The sequence below is a fragment of the Grammomys surdaster genome, unplaced genomic scaffold, assembly GCF_004785775.1.
Source record: "Grammomys surdaster isolate TR1022 unplaced genomic scaffold, NIH_TR_1.0 349, whole genome shotgun sequence".
In the NCBI taxonomy this organism is placed as follows: domain Eukaryota; kingdom Metazoa; phylum Chordata; class Mammalia; order Rodentia; family Muridae; genus Grammomys; species Grammomys surdaster.
The window spans coordinates 654,884-670,019 of record NW_021604768.1 but is presented as its reverse complement, the minus strand read 5'-3'; the positions used below and the strand labels follow the sequence as shown (position 1 = coordinate 670,019).

The following is a 15,136-nucleotide window of genomic DNA, read 5'->3' as shown; positions in this document are numbered from 1 at the left end:
GAGCAAGTGTCCTTGTGGGATGGTCAAGGTTCTTTTGGGTATACGCAGGAGTGGTATAACTCTGTCCTGAGGTAGTACTTACCCAATTTTCTGAGAAAAGTCTCAATTGATTTCTAGAGTGGTTGTACAAGGTTGCACTCCCACCAGAAGTGGAGGAGTGTTCCTCTTGCACCACATCCTAACCAGCATGTGCTCTTTCTTGAGTATTTGACCTTAGCCATTTTGATGGGTGTAATGTGGAATCTCAGAGTCATTTTGATTTGCATTTCCCTGATGGTTAAGGATGTTCAACATTTTTTTATGTGTTCCTCTGTTGAGAATTCTGTTTAGCTCTGTACCCCCTTTTAAAATAGTATTATTTGTGTTGTTGGTGTATGACTTCTGAGTTCTTTATATATTTTGGATATTGAGTCACTGTCAGATGTAGAGCTGGTGAAAATCTTTTCGCAGTCTATATGTAGGCTGCTATTTTCTCCTCTTCCTCCTATTCCTCCTCATCTTCCTCTTCTTCCACCTCCTTCTTTTTCTTCATTTTGCCTCTTCCTTTTTCTATGCCTTTTTCTTTTATAACTCACTAATTAAAATTAAATTTTTAGACTTTTTTGTACTTTTTTTCAAGACAGTCTTTTTCTGTGTAGCCGTGGCCATCCAGGAATTCCTTCTGTAGAAGAGGCTGTTCCAGAACTCAGAAATATACCTGCTTTTGTCTCCCAAATGCTGGATTAAAGGTGTGCTCAGTCACTCCCAAGACCAAATGGAGACAACATTAGCTGAAATGCACAACATCAGAGAGATAAAACCTGAATAGACCACCTCCAGTAGATAGACATGGCAACCTGTTAAGGGTTAGGGTCACCCAGCCATCTCAAAAATTTTAACCCAGAATTGTTTCTATCTAAAAGAAATCTAGGTAAAAAAATGCAGCAAATTCTGAAGGAAAGTCCTTCCAGAGACTGTCCCATGTTGGGATCCAACCCATGTGCAGATATCAAACCCTGACACTACTGCTGATGCCAAGATATGCTGGCAGACAGGAACCATGCATGGCTACCCTCTGAGAGCCTCTGCTAGCACCTGACTGAGACTGATGAAGATACTTGCAACCAACCATTGGACCAAGGCTGGGGAACCCTGTGGAAGAGTTAGAGGAAGGACTGAAGGTTCTGAAGGGAAGTCCCCGTAGGAAGAACAACAGTGTCAACTAACTTGACCCCTCAGAGCACCCAGACACTAAGCCACCAATCAAAGAGCATACATTCACTGGTCTATGGCCCCTGCTACATACGTAGCAGATGATTGCCTTGTCTGGCCTCAGTGGGAGGGGTTGTGCTTGGTCCTTCGGAGGCTTGATGCCCCAGAAAAGGGGGACGCTAAAGGGGAGAAGTGAGAGTGGGTAGGTAGGTGTGTGGGAGCATACTTTTACAGGCAAGGGAGAGGGAAAGTGGGGTGGGGACTCATGGAGAGGATATCAGGAAGCGGGACTTTTGAAATTTAAATAAATATAATAATTAATAATTTAAAAAATAGTGTGCTCAGTCACCACCTATAGGTCATTTTTTTGTACTTTTTATGTGGAGAAGACCACAACTAAAATTTCCAGTTTTGCTTGGAGTTACTCTATATCTCAGACAGGTCTTACCTTGTGATCCCTAGTCTCTTAGCTCCCTGAGTAGCTAAGACTGAAAGCCTATTTTGTCCTATCTGGCTTTATTTTTTTTTTACGGTGGCCAGGCCTTTGTAAATACATAGGCAACTGTCTACCACTGCTATATTCTTAGCCTTATAACTGCTTCAAATGCTTAACATGTGTCTCATGACTTAGCAATTTTTCTCTAGAGTGTAAATTCAAAATTTTGATACATGTGATCACATGACATCATGTGTGAAAATGCCCATACAACTTATTAAAATCCAAACCTGGGATGGCTGGACGTATAATTCTATAACCCAACCACTCAGAAAGTCAAGACAGTGAGGTCATGTGTTCAGGCTCCTCATGGACTATATAAAAACCAAGTCTCCAGAAAGAAGAGCTAGTTACCAAGGAGAAAAGTTTTCATAGACTGGTAAGTGGATAAAGTATGTTGTGTGCACACTTGGATGGCATTCCACAATAAAAGGAAACAAAACCAGTATGCGAAGTGACCTAACCAGCCACAAAACATTCTATTTATATTGGATTTGAGACAAGTCCCAGGATAGTAAGACAAAGTAATGTCATATATTTTGAAGCAGCATTTAAGATACTGTATGGCAAGAAAAGGGTCTGAAGGAATCATAGAACTTACTCATAGCTTGTCAACCTTACACCTAAAAATAGAATAATTCAATTGCATGTAAACAATCCAATTACACTCATACCCAAACCTCACAAAGACCCAACAAAGAAAGAGAACTTCAGACCAATCTCCCGTATGAACATTGATGCAAAAATACTCAATAAAATTCTAGCAAACCGAATCCAAGAACACATCAAAACAATCATCCATCATGATCAAGTAGGTTTTATCCTAGGAATGCAGGGATGGTTCGATATTTGGAAATCCATCAATGTAATCAAACAAATTCATAAACAAACTCAAAAGAAAAAAACACATGAGCATTTCACTAGATGCTGAGAAAGCATTTGACAAAATTCAACATCCCTTCATGATAAAAGTCTTGGAAAGATCAGGAATTCAAGGCCCCTACCTAAACATAGTAAAAGCAATTTACAGCAAACCAGTAGCCAACATCAAACTAAATGGAGAGAAACTTGAAGCAATCCCACTAAGATCAGGGACTAGACAATGCTGCCCACTTTCCCTCTATCTATGTGATATAGTACTGGAAGTCCTAGCCAGAGCAATTAGGCAACAAAAAGAAGTCAAAGGGATACAAATAGGAAAGGAAGAAGTCAAAATATCACTATTTGCAGATGATATGATAGTATAATTAAGTGACCCCAAAACTTCCACCAGAGAACTCCTAAACCTGATAAACAACTTCACCAATTGGCTGGTTATAAAATCAACTCAAACAAATCAGTAGCCTTCCTCTACATGAAAGATAAACAGACTGAAAAAGAAATTAGGGAAATGACACCCTTCACAATAGTTGCAAATAATATAAAATACCTTGGTGTGAATCTAACCAAGCAAGTGAAAGACCTGTATGACAAGAACTTCAAGTCTCTGAAGAAAGAAATTGAAGAAGATCTCAGAAGATGGAAAGATCTCCCATGCTCATGGATTGGCAGGATTAATATAATAAAAATGGCCATCTTGCCAAAAACAATCTACAGATTCAATGCAATCCCCATTAAAATCCCAAATCAATTCTTCACAGAGTTAGAAAAGGAAATTCTCAAATTCATATGGAATAACAAAAAACCCAGGATAGCGAAAACTATTCTCAACAATAAAAGAACTTCTGGAGGAATTACCATCCCTGACCTCAAGCTGTACTACAGAGCAATAGTGATAAAAACTACCTGGTATTGGTACAGAGACAGGCAGGAAGATCAATGGAATAGAATTGAAGACCCATAAATGAACCCACACACTTATGGTCACTTGATCTTTGACAAAGGAGCTAAAAATGTCCAGTGGAAAAAGGGCAGCATTTTCAACAAATGGGGCTGGTTAAACTGGAGGACAACATGTAGAAGGACGCAAATTGATACATTCTTTTCTTCTTGTACAAAGCTCAAGTCTAAGTGTATAAAGGACCTCCACATAAAACCAGATACACCAAAACTAATAGAGGAGAAGGTGGGGAAGAACCTCTGATACTTGGGCACAGGGGAAAATTCCTGAACAGAACACCAATGGCGTATGATCTAAGATCAAGAATTGACAAATGGGACTTCATAAAATTGCAAAGTTTCTGTAAGGCAAAGGACACTGTCAATAGGACAAAACAATAACCAACAAATTGGGAAAAGACCTTTACCAATCCTACTTCTGATAGAGGGCTAATATCCAATATATACGAAGAACTCAAGAAATTAGACTCCAGACAACCAAATAACCCTATTAAAAAATGTGGCATAGAGCTTAACAAAGAATTTTCAACTGAGGAAACACGAATGGCCGAGAAGCACCTAAAGAAATGTTCAGTATTCTTAGTCATCAGGGAAATGCAAATCAAAACAACCCTGAGATTCCACATCACACCAGTCAGAATGGCTAAGATTAAAATCTCAGGTATAGTAGATGCTGGCGAGGGTATGGAGAACGAGGAACACTCTTCCATTGTTGGTGGGACTGCACGATGGTGCAACCACTTTGGAAATCAGTCTGGCAGTTCCTCAAAAAATTGGACATAGCATTACCTGAGCATCCAGCTATACCACTCCTAGGCATATACCCAGAAGATGCTTGAACATATAACAAGGACATATGCTCAACTATGTTCATAGCAGCCTTATTTATAATAGCCAGAAGCTGGAAAGAACCCAGATGTCCTTCAACTGAGGAATGGATTCAAAAAATGTGGTACATTTACACAATGGAGTATTACTCAGCTATTAAAAACAATGATTCAAGACATTCCTAGGTAAATGGATGGAACTAGAAATTATCATCCTGAGTGAGTTCAGCCAATCACAAAAGAACATACATGGTATTTACTCACTGATTATTGGATATTAGCCTAGAACCTTGAAATACGCAAGATTCAACTCACAGGCCACATGAAGCTCATGAAGAAGGAAGACCAAGTGGGGGTGCTTCGGTCCTTCTTAGAAGGAGCAACAAAATACTCAAGGGAGCAAATATGGAGACAAAGTGAGGGACAGAAACTGAAGGAAGGGCTGTCTGAAGACCATTCCACCTGAGTATTCATCCCATGTGCAGTCACCAAAGGTAGATGCTGATGTGGAAGTCAGGAAGTGCATGCTGATAAAAGCCTGGTATAGATGTCTCCTCAGATGTCTGCAAGAGTCTGAGATATTCAGAGGTAGATGCTAACAACTAGCCATTGTACTGATCATGAGGTTCCCAATGGAGGAGATAAGACCTCTGGAGCTGAAAATGTTTGTGGCCCCATAAAGAGAGCAACAATACCAACCAACCACAGCTACCAGGGTCTAAACCACCAGCCTGGGAGCAATTAGGGAGGGATTCATGGCTTCAGCAGTATATGTAAGAGCGGAGGGCCCTGCTGGGCATAGGTGGGAGAAGAGATCCTTGGCCTGATGAAGGCTGGATGCCCCAGGGGATGGAAATTTGAGGGTGGGGAGGTGGGAGTGGGAGGGGTACATCTGCAGAGAAGCAGGAGGAGGGGTGAGGGAATAGGGGGCTCCTGGGCAGGTGGGAGATGGAGTAAGGGGACAACATATGAAATGTAAATAAAACATCCGATAAAAAAAAAACAGGTAAACTTTTAAAAAAATTTAAAATGCAAAAAAAAAAAGAAAAGAAAAACCCAATCCAAACTTGTCTGAGTGTGTAGTTCATGGGTTGAACCATTGTCTAATGGGCACAAGTCCTAAGTTCAATGCCTCACACCATAAAAACAATCCACACCCAAGCTATCACAAATGAAGTTATTATTAAAAGTCTAGAGCATATTCTTAGTGTCTCTTAAAGCTGATGAGAAGAGACATGCTGGCAGTAGGAACTTCAATCAATACTGTGCATATAGAATGGAAACATCCTAAGTGGTCAGTCTCACTGAGAGGAAGGACTTTTCTGCCCCCAGCTCAAGTCAGCAAGGACTTACTTAATAGTATCCTTGCAATGGCCTTGTTTGCACATCCTACCAGGAGAGGGCGCAAGAGGGAATCCTTTAGACTGATTTCCCAGAGAACTGTTTCTCACCACAGAGCATATTTGTGGACATCTTGACTCTGAAGTTCACAATCCACAAGACTGTACATTTGTTATTGTTGTTGTAAGTTACTGAAGTTATGATTTTTGTTTTGCTTCAGAGATGTGGGTCTCCTTATATTGCCTCAGAATTACGGAATCCTCCTATCTCAGCCCACACATCTGAGGACACAGATACTATAAGTCATACATGTAGTTAATGATCATATACGAACAGATGTCTGAAGGGAAAAAAGACTTAGGGAAACCATACTTTCTAATAATTATAAATATGAGAAAATGTGAACTTGATGATAAAGGGTACAGAATTTGATGCAAACAATCTCCAGTAGTCAACAGTTCCAGATGCATCCACTTCATTTCAACAAGGTCTGGTACTTGGAGAAGAGGATACTGAGAATGGGCAGATGATAGTGGAAGGAAGGATGGAAGGTAGGAAGAAAGAAAGAAAGGAAGGAAGGAAGGAAGGAAGAGAGGAAGAGAGGAAGAAAGAAAGGGAGGGAGGGAGGAAGGGGTAAAGGGAGGTAGGAAGGAAGAAAGGAAGGAAGGAAAGAGTAGCCTAGTCCAGTGAAGGGTTAAACAAGATGGGGTACTTTGGGGCTCACACATCCACACTGTTATGAGATTTTTTTATTGATTCTCATGAAAGTTTGTCCAGAATGATAAGGAATAATACACAGAGGTTTCATACTTGCCAGAAAGAGCAAATGCTGAGGTGAGAAATGCTTATGATATTGTTGGAACAAATGATTATAGATCAAAGGACTTTGTAACTTCAGAATTACCCCATCTCCTTTCAACCTCACACACCTTTCCTGACACAGGATGCTACAGTTCTGAATGCTTGTCCTGAGAACTGTTTAGCTCCTGGATTCTCTGGGGGCAGAGTCTTGGTCCAGAACTGCAGCCTTCTGGCCTTCAGGGCTCGGCCCACAGCAGGCTGGGTGTTCAGCTGCAGATACTGCTCATCTTGGTCCAACACAGGCCAGTAGGGTAGACCCTCACTATTGGGGTTCCTGTGGATATGCCAGCCAGCAGGGAAGAGTGAAAGTGTCTCTGACCCAAAGCTTGATCCCCTATTTGGTGAAGGCAGTGGATGAGCAGACCAAGGGCCTTAGGGTACAGATGGACTCATATAATGATACAGATAGAAGTGTCACCACCAGTGTCTACTGCATGTCCAGCAAGGGCAGCTGACTTGTTTTGTGTCTCTCTCAGATGCAAAATCTAAAGAATATTAGCTCAATAGTGTGATTCACTCACTTTGTCTCTGTGGGATGAACAATAGCTGAAAGTTAGAAGGTATCTGACTGAGTGTGCCCTGGCTGAAGACTATCATGTAATTAAGGACACATGTATACTATTCAGACACATATTAGATGCAACTGTAAAGAGGTTGAGAATGTGAAGTATTCTCACCCATTCCTTGCAAAGTTGGTCCAGTACTTCATCATCTATCTTTTTAACAGCTCTTCCTCATTAGTGAGGTCAGCTGCAGACAGAAGGAGAACCAAGTCCTAGCCTCCTCATGTAGGTGCCAACTTATGCTCTACTACAGAAACCACAGCCCGAGGGCCAACCCTAGACCTGGTTTATATCCCCTTCCCTCCTACTCAGAATACAGGATTGATCAAAAGCACTACTTGATGCTTCTCAGATTCATTTGTACAGTGGTGTGCTCTCATTCCTTCTAGTGTAAGCCAAACTAGGAAGGGTTTATATTCTAATGCTAGGATATTCTAGGGGTAGAAGATGGAATTTTTTTATAGTTCAGATATGTGGAACACTTCTCCTGTCCTTTCCAAGATTCTCAATTTCCCAATTGGACAGAGAGCTCAATACTCCCTCAGGAATTCACTGGATGCTCCATTTAGCTCTAGGAAAACATGAAGACTCACAACTCATTGAACAAAAGTAGGAGCCAAAGACAAGCATAATGTCATCACCATGGTCTGCCTTCACACAGGATGGCCTGATATGTTTGATGAAGCTGGGCAGATGCTGGAACTCATAGAAGTACACAGGAGCGTGGGAACCTGACAGGGAGAACACATGTTGACATGATTTCTCATAAGGAGCTTGTCTGCCTAAGCTTTGGTGACAAGAAACCTTGCTCTACAGTTATCTGCAATCACAGTTGAGTGGTAAGATCCATACTGGAGCACTGGACATGGGGAACATTTGTTAAACAGAGACCCTGGCATTTCCAACTAAGTAGATGACAAGACACTCAGGGTAACTAACATGTATCCTCTTCTAGCCCTGAATAGGATGCCAGCCTTTACACTAGACATAAAGATTTAGTTAGGTAAAGCTGCCTGCCATCAGAGGACTAACCAAGACATAGGCCTTGAACACTGCAGAGCTAACCTGGGTCCCACAGATCGCACTCCCTTACTTGCTCTAGTCCCAGATGTATTCACGCTGGAAATGTGCCACTTGGAGAGCAGGGATTGCAAACATGAAGTCCCCCAGCATCTCTTTGAACTGTGTTTGGAGGATCTCTGGGTCCTCAGTGTTCCCCATGTACTCTTCCAATTAGCAGGTCACTACTTTCCAGAGGCAGCATCTACACCAGGAGGAATCAGGAAGAATGATGACAGGCAGGCAGCAGCCTGTAAGTAAGGAATATGGCCGGCAGTAAAACAGGGTTTAGGGGGAAAAGTAGAAGCTTTTCATGGATTCCCCAGAGAAACACACCCCCTACAAACAAACACACACACACACACACACACAAACACTAATACACATGCACACACACACTCACACACTCACACTCATCTCATACACTTTATTTCTGGGCATTCCATCTGGAAAAAATATACAGTAACCTTCTCTATCAGGACAGGAGCCAAGGTCTCTCTCACCATCTTTGCTGCTCTGCTCTTCAGAACAGCTGGCAGGTTCTCTCTGGTTATCTTCTCTATGGTATGTTCAAGGCCCATGGACTGGGAGGCAGAGGATAGCCTTAAGTATTTGAAGGTTTGAAACTACATCAAGTTATCTCTGAGTTCACACCACATACCATTTGAGTTTATATTCTCAGGGGCTTAGAACTAGGTCTCACCTTGGGGATTCCCCAGCCACATTCATGTGAGGTGAAACCAATGATACTGGGGACAGGGTGAAAATCCTCAGAGGCCAATAACTCCTGAGGATGCTTGGTAAGAATTTCCCATCCACTACTCCAGGGATCATCTTGAAGACCTACACAGCATTGATGATCAGTGCTGAAGATCAATCATATAAATATTCTAATGCCCATGAATATCCACAGCAATTTCCTATATCTTATCTCTTCCCAGGGTTCTTTGCACACTCTAGGAAGAACTTTACATGACAATTAGCTTGTTTTATTCTTTTTGCACATTGTACTGAAAGGATGCCAAATTGTGGAGATGAGTTAGCACATTTGAGTAGTAAGTAATGGCAATTCCACATTCTGTTCATCAGGTCCTCCAAACCACACAATTCTTCCAACCTGGTTCATAGCCAGGATCTCTTGTTCACTCTTTGCTCAAAGGCAGTGTATCAGAGCTTCTGAGTCTGGGGCCCCACATCCAGATAGGTTGGCTACTGTCTGTAAATGGAACAGACAATGGTTAGCTCATCCCTACTAGCAGGGAGCAGAGTTTCTGTGATTCTACTAGAAGTTATTACCCCTAAATACCACATCCTAGTGTTTGTTGTGTAAGAAAGGAGGAAGTGGAAGTTTCACATTTTCTGTAGCTCAGAGATGACAGCTGGGAAAGACATTCTCCCTGCATATTATTTTTTGTTGCTTTTGTGTGTGTGCATGTGTGTGTGTGTGTGTGTGTGTGTATGTGTGTGTGTAACTCATGTCTCATAATAGGTATGGTGTTGCATATTTTGCCCATGAACATCAGAGCACAGTCTCAGCTGTTACATGTCATGATATCCCTTGTTTGCATTTGTCTACACCAGCTTATTTGGTCTATGACCTTCCTAGGAGTCTTCTGTCTTTGTTTTCTATACTGCCATAGGAACACTGGGGTTTCTGACACTTACTGCCACCACCAACTTTGTATCGATTCAGTGGATTTGAACTTAGGACCTCACACTTGCACAGCAAATATTTTTACCGACTCAGCCTTTCACTCAATTCATGGGTTCTTGTTAGATTTCCTTTTTATCAACTCAACACAAGCCAGGATCACCAGGACAGAGGTACTTGAGCTGAGAAATTTGCCTCTATCAGATTGGTCCATGGGCAAACTGGGGATTTTCCTGAGAAAAGACTGATAGAAAAGAGCCCCCCTTACTGTGGGTAGTGCTACCCATTGGCAGATGTTCTGGGTTGTATAAGAAAAATAATTTAGGAAGCCATGGGTAACAAGTCAGTAACCACATTGCTCCTTGGCCTCTGATTCAGTTCTAGCCTCCAGGTACATGCCTGACTGTGTACTTCCATTCAAGACAGACTATAACCTGTGAGCTGAAATGAACCTTTTCCTCCCCAAGGAGCTTTTGGTAATAGCCTTTATCACAAAGATAAGAAACCAAATGGGAAGCAATGCATAAGTGTTTTTGCTTATGACAGAAGCCACTGGATAGAGATTTCCTATCATATAACATGCTCAGCATACATGAAATTCACTTAATTGAACACCAGAATACCAGAGGCAAAGACTGAGATAGCTGGTGTTCCTGAGAGCACTTACCTTGTATATCACCTCAGATGTGTCAGAGATGAGACCAGGCAGCAGGGCCACTCCACTCTGCATAATGGCTCCATGAAAGAGTCCTTGGGACATGGGGGATACAACATGGGAAGACACACTTGTGCCTCCTGCTGAGGCACCAAATATAGTGACCCTGCCACGGTTGCCTCCAAATTAAGCAATATTTTTCTGCACCCAATGTAGAGCAGTCACTTGGTCCAGGTATCCCCAGTTGCCTCTGGCATGCTGGTCTCCAGTGTTGAGAAGTAGCAGGAAGAAGAATTGCATGGCTGCCCATGTACTACTTAGTCACCATTACCCATCCCAGTCTCAGGCTTACCTGAAGAAGCCAAGGATACCCAAGCGATACTGGATGGAGACAATTACTATTTCCTCAGTAGCTGCCAGTGTGGATCCATCATTCACGGAAGCCCAACCTAGAACTAGTTCACCATCGTGGATCCATACCATCACCTGGAGACAGCAACTCAGATGCCAGGAGGCCCACACACATCCCAAGCTCATCTAGACTGCCCACTAGGTTATCAACTGCTTTGTTCTGTGCAGATGGACCTACACACAGATCTCCTCTGAATCTCAGAAGTGAGCCACAGATGGGGTGCTTTAGGCCTGTAAGCATGTTTCCATTCCTGCTTCCTCAACAGAAAATCTCAGCAAGGATAGACTGCAGATCTAAATTAAAGTCATTGTTATTCTCAGACCTATCTAAGTAGAACAAAAAATAGAGTCTCTTCCTAGGTCACTTTCCTGATTGCTACTCAGAATAGGCTTCAGATCCCACTGGCAGAAATAACTTGGTGCTAGAAATTTGGGTGATGTCAATATTCAGCCGTTGTGCACCATCTTGATTTTGGTGTGCCAAATTGTTAGAAATTCTGTTTTAATCTAATAACTAGACCCTCATATCTCCCAGAGCTTAAGCAGCTAACCATGGGCTGACATGACCTTCTTGAACTCAGTAAGGTAAGACTACGAATCAGGATCTAAACTACAGTGGAGCTCAGAATTATTTTGCTCCTTCCCATCCTCCACAGAAATAAATGACCTGTTCCCAGTGGCCATAGCCTGACACTCACATGCAGATTAGAGCCCTCATGGGCATGGGCTGGAGTGTAGATGTTGAGATACAGACAATCTTCAGACATAGGGATGGGAAGCATGGTCAGCTTCATCTCCTTCATAACCTCTGAATTCATCATATCAGTCTGCAGACACCAAGTGAAAATGGAAGACAGGAAGTTCAAGGTATGTGGTGGTGAAATCTATTCTTTAGTCTGAATTTTCTCTTAGAAACCCACAGCTGCTGATTTCCATAATGGCTTGCTAACATGATTCTTCTCTATAGTCCCTACCATTGCTGTGCAAATGGAAATAGAGACAAATTTTTTCATGGAGGCCTCACCATACTTAGTTATATTCTGGGGGCTACTTTATGGAGTCTTATGACAGCTTCACTGAAAATTATATGCTTTATGTTTCAACATTCAATCCTTCTATATATAAAATCTAAATCCTGGCATGGTGGTTAGATTTGATTGTTCACCTGACACTCTGCAGAATCACCTGGGAAAAGAATCTGACTAAGAGATTGTCTTGATCCTGTTGGGAGATTGGCATGGCAGTGGAAAGTTACCTTGATAATGGTCTTTCCAATAGGAATACCTGCCCATGATAGGAGGCACCATTCCCTAGAAATGAGCTTCTCAATTATATAAGATGGAGAACATAAATGAAGGTTAGTAGACATTCCTGTGATCTTGAAACTGTATTCCTGATTATGGATGTGATGCAATCAGCTTTCTTAAACTTCAGCCTCTGTGATTTCCCACCTATGATTGATTATATGTTTGAACTGTCAGCCATAATAAAATATGTCTATAGTAACTTGCTCTCTAAGGATGTGTTATCACAGGAACAGAAATAAAACAGAGAGAGGTACTTGGTTCATGGGATACTTTCCCCACATAGCAACTATAGGAATAAATGGACAATACCATTTTATAGGGTAGTGAAACATTCTTCAGTTAGCTCCCAAGTCCCAATAAGGTACCTCTTTGTTCCACATAGTCTCCAGTTGGAAGCAGGTGTACTTTTCCTTAGTGAATGTTACAGGGACAATGACTGATTACAGAAACAGTGAAGAATGGGTGCATCTCTGCTACTTACTGCAGGGCCTTCAACTAACTCTCTACATGTGTGAAGCTCTGACCCACCACACTGGCACCATTTTTCTACTGTAATCCTTTGCACATTTGTCAGAAACATGCAATGGAAATGCACCTCAGCACAGGCAGAAAAGTGCTATAGAGCTGAGGTTGAGGAAGCACTTCACTGTGGCCTAAAGCACAGGCCTAAAGTCTCCTAGGTCTCAGAACTTACATGGCCAGCTCTGAGGTTCCATCCCTGACACCACTCCATGGGTCAGGGTCCTCAGGAGGTGAAAAGTGCAGTGGTCCTACAGGAGGCTTGGCAAAAGGAATTCCCAGGAAGGTGTGGACAGCAGCTTTAGAGTCTTTCACATGGACAAAGCTGCCTCTCACCTGGCCCGTGTGTGTGTTCCTGACGGGGCTGGCTGTGTCTTCACCTGTAAGCAGAGAGATGTCATCAGCTGTCACCACATTTGGAAATTTCTACCTTGTCATCACCATGATACTTGAGAAAGGTAAGCTGAGTTGTCTCAGTTCTGCAGTAGGATGTGGGAATGAGGGGTTCTAGATAACCTAATCCAATGATCTTCTTGCAAACTGATAGGGCTCTTCCATATTCAACAAATGACAGACTCAGTTCCTTTTGGCATTATGAAGGAATTATAATCATCATCCATGTTCAGTAGCATTTCTAGATAACTACACACAGAGGAGGGACATGTCCTGCTTGTTCTTTGTCTCTTTTGCCTCTTCAGTATGTTCTAACCTCAGCAATCTCTGACTCCTGTGTGCCTTGGTGGGACATTAGCAAGCACAATATCCCCATGTCACTCTCCACCATCTTCTTTTCCCTCCATTTTGCCTTCCATCCCACAAGCTCAACCTCTGATTCTACAATGCTGGGACAGCTCTGACCCACGTCCCTTCTGCTCACTAAGATAGTCTCACCATGCACATGCTGGAGGAGAAGAAGGAGCCCAGAGGCTACAACATACAGCCAATCACGAAGTCTAGCCAAAGGCATGGTTGAATCTCAGGCTTAAACCTGTGCTGCTGTAAGATGAGAGTCTCACAGCAGGAAACAGAACGGATCTGCCTGGCTCAGGCAGGAATTTGTACGTTTATGGGTGTAGGTGTGGACATTTGATTGGATGGGGCAAAGTTCTTATTTCAGAAGAACTGATAAGGCAGAAGCCACAGGAATTCGATAGCGAACAGGCAGGGCAAAGCTACTTCTTCAGTTTGTGCTCCTTCCCTGACCTTCTGGACATACACAGCATGACATTTGAAGTCCTTGAATGCCAAGATCTCTGATCTCCAATATGGAGTCATCATGTTACCTGGCTCTTTTACTCACCAACCCAATATAGGTGTTGGTATGAAGACCAGGGAGCAGGAATCTATAACAGGACAAGCAATTGGACACCTGTCAAAAGGTATACAGTCATTATATCAACTTTAAGAAAAGAACATGGTTAGGAGCTTGAGTGTGCCTTTCACAATGAAGACTCCTCTGTGCTCACAACACTCATAGAGTATTGAGTCCATCCTGGAGGCCCATGTCCCTTATGGTGACCTTAGGATCACAGATACACATCCACTCTTAGGTCATGGTAGCTTCATTGAAAGACACTGAAGTTCTAACACTCCTGCCTCCATCTGCATAATGTGGTTACTCCCCACCCCAGATCCTGTTTAGATCAACTTCACAGTTATTTGTCTATTGACAAACACTTCAATGTTTCCTACCATTTACTTATTCATTGTGTACATGTACTTTCAATCACGTACATTCAAAGGACAGAGAACAATTTGTTAGAGTTTGTTCTGCTTCAACCATGTTGGTTTAGGGATCAAACTGAGTTTGATATGCTTGGCAGTAAACTCCCTAACCTGCTAAGTCCCTGGCCAACCTCCATCCTCTGCCACTTGACTGCAATGGGGTTAAATTTGCATATCCAGAATAGAAGTTTCTAATCAAAAGTCCTAGCAAGCAATATCAAAGGATATCCAACCATGAGTTTACAACTAGTCACACCTGATTTTCCAGAAGAAGTAGTGTGCAGATCAAGAGAAGGCAGTCTTTTGTATCTAAGATTGTATTTGATGCTATGGTTTCATTCCCAGATGATATATGACCCATATGTCGACACTGCAGGATTTCCTTTACAGCCCTGCTTTCTCCTGTCTCCTTAATAAATTTTTGTGACTCCAACACATGCTTTTCCAATCTGTGGATCGAGCCCATTCTGGTGAACATTTTATTTGTAGTATTTGGATCTAAGGTACTTTTAGGCTGTGCAGACATAAAGGTCTTCAGCTCCTCCAATCTCTGTGTCAAGCAACCAATATCTTTATGTTTCCTGAACATTCTGCTGCTTTTTCCTAACTCCAGACTCTATTGTAGCTCAACTAGAGGAAAGTCCCCATATCCTCTCCAGAGGACATTTACCATCATTCAGAAACCAGAGAC

The 15,136-nt window shown here is 42.3% G+C and overlaps 1 pseudogene; it reads right to left on the bottom strand.

The window, feature by feature from the left end:
- Positions 1–6,641: 6,641 nt before the first annotated feature.
- On the bottom strand, positions 6,642–13,687 carry LOC114630988 (annotated as a pseudogene).
- Between the last annotated feature and the right edge of the window lie 1,449 nt (positions 13,688–15,136).